Genomic DNA, 7,275 nt, shown 5'->3' on the forward strand with positions numbered 1-7,275 from the left:
CTGAAGACCTCTCACTGTCGACTTGTCCCTTACAGATGGGGAAAGGAGCCCTTGGTTGTCCCATTGGAAGTCCTTATTTTGGGTGGTTCCGCCTAACATCTCTCCTCCAGTAGCACATTCTGATCCCAGCCCTACCATCCTGTCCTCAGTTCTGACCCAAAGGATCCAGGAGACAAGTCCTCTCCTCTGGGGTTCTTCCCTCCCTCTGCTCTCTTGTCCTCAACCCTCTACCTGCCCTTTGACCAGACAGTCTCTACCTAAGCCTCCCCTAGGGCCGTCTTTTTAGTTAGGTTCCTTAAACCTCGGTCTTCTGCTCTTTGGCTTTCTCTTTCTCTAGTCTCCTCTTCATGTTACCCATTCACAGGCTCATAACCAACTTCATGGGAAAGTCCCAAATCAACACCCCATCTGGGTTTTCATCTTTAACCCCAACATCTAAATGTTCACTTTCATAAATAAATAAGCTTAAAGGTATTGTAGCCAACTTCCAACCTACTCTTTTTCTGGGGTCCTCCCAGTGAAGCCAATGGGCCCCCATCTGCCCCAGTGCTAAAGTAAGATACCCAAGTGATTTCTTTGTCTGCATTGTCTTCTTGAGTGTCTTCCAAATCCAATCAGCTCTATGCTTTTATTTGTTCCTTTGTTTTTTAAATTGTGCCTTCTTTTATATCTCCTTGGACTTTGAGTAAGTAACACATTCACATGTGCCAATAATAAGAAGCATATTAAAGGCATACATTGAGGTACATCGCCCTATCCCACTCCACTTCTGCCCTTTGCCCTTGACCTTGCCACTTTGATTAGCTTCTTGTATATCTTTCTGGTATGTCTTCATGTAGATGCAAGTAGATACAAATATTTCTCCATTTCTTACATACAAGGAGGTGGGGAGTGCTGTCTCTTATATTTCTATCTCTCCAATGGTATTTCATTATGATAGGCAGGGCTCTTACCAAGTCCTGGGTGAGGTGTTTCAGTAGGAGAGTTCAAACTGGGTCTGAAGAAGAGTTCTAGGCTGGACTCCTGAGTTTTGCTTGAACTGAATGTGTGACTCTGGGTAAGTGACTTAATTTCCCTTTGCCTCAGTGTTCTCATCTGAAAAATGAGGCATTACAGAACTTATTTTTCATACACTAGCAGACTGAAGTGAGACAGGATACAAGTTACTTACAACCTTCACTGGCACATGGTAAGCACTTGCTAGCTATGATTATCTCTTTGCTGTGGTCGAACATTTGGGTTCCCACTCGGATTCATGTGTTGAAACATAATCACCAAGGTGATGGTATTGGGGGTGGGAACTGTGGAAAGTGATTAGATCATGAGGGTGGGCCACTCATAAATGGGATTAGTGACTTTATAAAGGGCCCTGGGAGCTGCCTTGCCACTTCTACCATGTAAGTAGCCCTTCATTAGGCATTGAATCTGCTAGTGCCTTGAACTTGGACTTTCCAGTCTCCAGAACTGTAAGAAACATATTTATGTGGTTTATTGAGCTTCCTGGTTTATGGTATTATGGTAGCCCAAACAGACTAAGACACTTTCCAATCCAACTTTGATTCTGCTAGAATTACCTCAATAAAATACATTGCTTCTACCTCAAAAATCACTGAGAGAATAATATCCAAACCCCTTAGCCAATCATGGAAGGCATTTCAGGATCTGGCACAAAATGACTCCTCTCACCAACATCTTTCTTTTCACCCATCTGACACTCAGTCATAGCATATGAGACACCAGCTGCAGAGCTCCTGGCCTTTGCTATCCTGATTTACTAGTATCAACTGCCCTTTCTTGCATCTCTGCCCTTGAAAATGCTATAAATCTTGAAAATCACCAAGAAACACCACTTCTTCCAGGAAACCATGATTTCCCCACTCTCTCAGAACTAAATACTCCATCCTCTGGGCTCTTCCCCAAACTCTGTCTATGACTCTCCTTAGTTCTTCATCTTTTTCTGCCTTGAAATCCAGTTTGCTTCTACTTCTGTTTCTCTTCTTGAGTGGAAAGTTATTTAAGGGCAGGGATTTTGGCTATATTTCTGTCCCCTTTTCTCCATCCCTAATCCTTCTACTATGCCTAGCTTGATAAATGGTGACTGGACCTGATAGGTTCATCCTTTCTCAAAGGTGGAAAACCCTTGGAGAGTCATTATAAGTAAGTACAATATGATTTACTAGTGATTGGTGCACATAATAAAATCTCTATAAATGCTAGCTCAATAGTATTGATAACGAGCATTATAGCATATTATCACTATTGTCTAACATCATAACTTACTACTTAGATTCCCTGGGTAGAGCATCCCTGACTAGCCACTAGCCTCCTCCTACTTGAACACTCCTGAGCAGGGGAGTTTATCACAGCCTGAGGCAGCAAATAATGCCCATGGGTATCAACTCATGTTAGAAAGTTTATCTCCATGGGAGCTGAATTCTGCCTCTCTGAAGTCTCTAGCACACACACACATACAATCATTCCTTAAAATATTTATCAAGTGCTGGCTGGGTACTGGGCACTTGGGATATGAAACCACACCCAGTCCCTATGTTCATAGAATTTCCAACCACATGAATCAGTGAATTCTGGAACTTTGTAAAAGCTGAATTGGGCGAGGAACAGACTATCACCAGCTCATCAGATTCTTCTTTCCTCTTTCCCTTTCCCTCCAATTCACCAGTACATTGCTGGCCATGGTGAGTCGCAGAGCCAGGAATGAACTCTCCATTGGGGAATAGAAATAGGTTCAGAAGGTGTCTGGTGCCAGATGAAAAAGCATTGCCTCTTTACACTGAAGCTAGGTCTCCCTGTAAGCACTCACTGGGTCACATGTCAATCATCAGAGGTGGTGGTGGGGGAAGAAGGGTGGAGCATCCCTTGCTCAAGTTTTGGCACAGGTGACTGGAGAAATGAAGTGTTTCTCCACGATGTGAAAGAGAGTTTTGGGAATTAAAACGCGTGGACACAAACGCATGCATTTAAACATAGTTTACACATGCACAGGTGTGCTCGCAAGTTTTGGCTGATTTAGATCAATTTGATGGCCTTTTCTCCACATTGCCCTCAATTGGCAATTCCACTAAATATTTATTAAACACCAACTCTGTGCCCAGGTGAGAATATATGACTAAAACATGGAAAACAATTGGAGATTAATCAATAGAGAAATAAGGTACTATTAATTGTACCCAGAAATGGGGACCTGGGGAGATTGCTGTGGGCTGGAGACATCAGGAATGGTTATGTAAAAAAATAGAAGTTAATCTGAGGCTTAGGGATGAGTAGGATTAGATTTGGGAAGTGTCAGTGGTGGGTGGGGTGAGATTGGGAAAAACACAGAGGGTGGACTCCACGAAACCTGAGCTGGAAATGAGATGGCAGCCTTGCAGTGTTGTGGAAGACAAGGCTGGATGGGTGGGGAGTGAGCAGTCTGGATGAGGGCTTTGGATTTGACTGGAAAGGAAGCAGAGAGTCAGTGCAGCCCTGTTAGCAAGGAATTCTGTGGGCAGTCAATGGCAGTGTGCCTGTGGTTGGAGAAATTTGAGACTGAAAAGTCAATAGGGAGGCTTTTTAGGTCCCCACAACCTCAGGGGATGTGGGGATGAACTAAGGTGGTAGCAGGAGGGAAGAAGAGAAAGGCATGTTCCAAAGGAGATACCAGTGTATGTTAGGAGCATCCTCTCCTCTCCCGGAACAACTGGTGGGTCTGAGTTTAAAAAGCTGTTTGATTGACAGGTGATGCTTCTGGTCCTCAGTAGAGGTTGCAAGAACTGAAAAAAAGCAAAGACTGAGAATTTTCTGGTGTGTCCTGTGTTGGATACCATGAGTCCCAAGAGCAGGGTGGGGTTTAAGGCTGAGAGTACATGGGTTTACAGTGGGTTGCCCCAACTGACACAGAATCCACAGGAACACACCAAGCAGCCCATTCCTTCTAGATCACGTTGCATCTTCCAATTTCTTTCGAATCTGCAGAGCGCTGAATGTCAGGGAATGTGCAGAGTTTCTGGCTGTGTCCGAGCAGCACCGTCCGCCTGCACTTTTCTTCTCTTCTCCTCTGTCTCGTGGTCTCTTCTCCCCATGTGCACTTCCCCTATAATTTTCCATCCTCCTCCTCAGCCTCTGCCAAGTTTCATCAAACATTCAGCTGTCTCTGGCTCTGCCTTGGGGGAGGCAGGGTGAGGATGGCGGCGACTGGCAGGTGGAATGTCTACAAGGTGGGTAGATCTTCATTTGACCCTCACCTCTATGTCTGCAGTGGGTCTATTTGCTAAAAAGAATTTCTCACCATTGTTGTCTGAGTTCTATTCCCAAATAACCCAGCCTGGAGACATCTGTGTTCAAAAGAGCTGGGGGCAGGAAGAAGCCTACTACTTTGGGCTTCTGATTTTTGAGGACGATCCAGTCGGGTCCTACATGCAGATCTGCTTCTGGTTCCCAGCAGAGGTTGTGAGAGCTTTCTTCTCTGTATCCATCATTATCTGCATGTATTTCTGTATCCACAGCTAAATGAATTAGCAAGGACTCTCCAAGGTCACCAAAGTGCGACCTTGAAAACCCAGTGGGAGGGAGTCTAGGACAAGAAATACCACTTGCCTCATTCACACTTTATCATGGTTGCTTACAGAGTATCTGATTGAGCAATTTGTTTTTATTCTCCTTTTTCTGTTTCTTCCTAATGCTCCAGGGAATGGGCAAATGGCCTATAAAGGAAAAATTACTATAGTGAGAATTCCACTAAGGAATTTAGCCCTGTCATCCTGTTTGCAGACAGTCCTGAATTCAACCTGGGATTGGGGCTCAAGGGACTTGGCATCTCCCCCACCTGCACCCCCAGGCCTCCTATTAGCTGGGCAAACCTAGGATAAGTCTAAATCTCAAGGATCTTCCTTTTCTCATCTGTCAACTGGGCTAAAAACCTCAGTCTTCCCAACAAATCTTTTGTCAGGGTCAAAGAAAACAGAAGGATGCATATGAAAACATCAAAGTTAAGGTGTTTTTGTCCCCTTCTGAAATTGAGTGCCTATGTCCAGGAGGAGCCACCTGCCCCTTGGGCAGAGCCATTATGCCACAGGACTGAACAGGCTTCTCTGGGGAGACTTGGCTGTCAGGACTCCCTCACTTCTAACAGTGAGCTGCCACTGCCCTCTAGTGACGGCGTCCTGTCTAGTGCCTGGCTGATGGGAAGAACAGGTTGTTTTCTTGGTCTGCTTGTTTCTGACCAACCCTCTGCCTTGCTTCAGTTCTCCATATTTCCAATATGGGTGGTGACTGATGCTCATTTTCTTTAATATTTTAAGAACTAACAAATATGTGCCGGGTGTCTATTATGGATAAGGCAGCATGCAGGCATTGTAATATCACCTCTCCGCCGTCTCTCACCTGGCTCTTCTTCCTTCCTCAGGAGGGGAATCTCTGACCAGTCGCCCCCAAGATTTCTGCCTTCTGGAAACTTCCCAGGGATGATTACAGAACCCCTTTCCAGTCCAAGAAAAAGGACTCTGTGGGACCACAGGGACTTCCTGATAGTCCTCTCTGTCCCCCACTGTACCCAGCACAGAGCAGACATGGAATAAACATTCTGGAACATTCTACTGAGTGAATAGTTGACTTTTATGAGTGTATTTTCTGGATATACCCCAGAATCCTAATACGTGTACACCTTTTTGAGAGTCATTGTAGTGAAGCGATTGACTCAAAGACGAGAGGCAGACTTGGCACTGGATTTTAGGTGCTCTATGTACTAGTACTATGATCCTAGGTAATTTTCTTGACATTTCTGAGCCTCAGTTTTTCAGGCACAAAATGGGTATAAAGAAATGATACTTCCCTCAACAAGAGAGTCAAAAGAATTAAATGAGATAACGTACATGAAGGGCTTTGGAAACACTCAGGAAGAGGGCCTTCTGGGGACAAAAATCAATTTGAGACACTACAGGGATCAATACAGCCATTAAAGTAGCTCAAGAGAGCTGGGTGAGGGCTGTATGGGGCAGGGACAGCGTGTCTGCATGGAGGGTGAGCGTGGGTGCATGCGTGTGCAGGTTTGTGGGCCAGATGTGCAGCAGGGACCATCTCCATGTGTAGAGAAGTCTCACTTATGATCCCATGACAGAAGTGGCAGGTAACCTTCCCCTCTTGGGACGCCTGTCTTTTCCAAGAAATTGAGTGTCTGCCTATGTCTGGGAGCCGCCTGCCCAAGAAGAGGAAAGTGCTCTCAAGCACCTGGTACTCCAGGAGGACCAAGGTGTTCCCTAGCTAGGAGACTTAGGAGTGGGAGGCCAGTGAAACACAAAACCTTCCCTTAGGAATGGGTCTGGGAAGGTGACAACCAGGATACCTCCCCCTCCAGGTGGCCCTGGGGAAAGTAGCAATAAAGGAACACTTTGTCTTGTCCCTTGACACCCCCTTCAGGGAGGGGAACCTCTCCTATTCCTAGTCCTCCTTCCCTCTTCCTCCTTCCAGCCCATGCAGAAGGTGGCAGGTTCTGAGGCCAGGCAGCTGCAGCGCCACCACCTAACTGCTCCCCTCAGTCATTGTTCCTGAGATGGAACATTTAAATAATAGAGCTGACAAGAAGTAGAAATCAGCGAAATAATCGACTCCTCAGGAAGGAAACAATGGCTTAATTTAGACACCAGATCTCTTGTCTGTGTGTTCTCACTGCTATGGTCCAAATTTGACCTTCAGAGATAGATTGAAAGAACCCTGTGGAGGGAGGGACGGTAGGCACGATGCCACCGCCGGGCAAGGTCTGTGGGCTGAGAACAATGGCCTGGCTCAGCTCTGTGCAGTGCATGGAAACCGGGCACAATAGGCACTCTGGATCCAAGGCTAGTCCTTGCATTTTCTTTCCACAAGTCCGCAGCATGGGGACAGGGAGCAGGCTGGCATTGCCACTCCTTTTCATAGATTGTTTTGATCTCAGCTTTCAGTGTTTCTCCCTTCCCCACCCCCAACAGGTGGGAGGAAACAGAAAGAATGCTCTGTACAGGTTTTCCAAAACCTTGGGGGAAAGCAATCAGTCTAAATGATTGCAAAGGGACAAAGAGTCATTTCTTGTGGGGGTGGCAAGGCAGAGCGTTCAGCAGCACTAGAGGATTATTGATTGATCTTGGGGCCTCAAGGACCCTAAATCAAGCTATTGAAGTCAGCCCAATGTTTAAGCACCAGGCCTGCAAGAGGAAGTGTGGGAGAGAGGAGAGGAAAAAGAGGTTTCTGTTTTCTGCTGGACTAGGATGTGAGAAAGCAGATTCCAGGAGGGAAGCAAAGGGCAGA

This window comes from Sciurus carolinensis, chromosome 12, assembly GCF_902686445.1.
Source record: "Sciurus carolinensis chromosome 12, mSciCar1.2, whole genome shotgun sequence".
In the NCBI taxonomy this organism is placed as follows: Eukaryota; Metazoa; Chordata; class Mammalia; order Rodentia; family Sciuridae; genus Sciurus; species Sciurus carolinensis.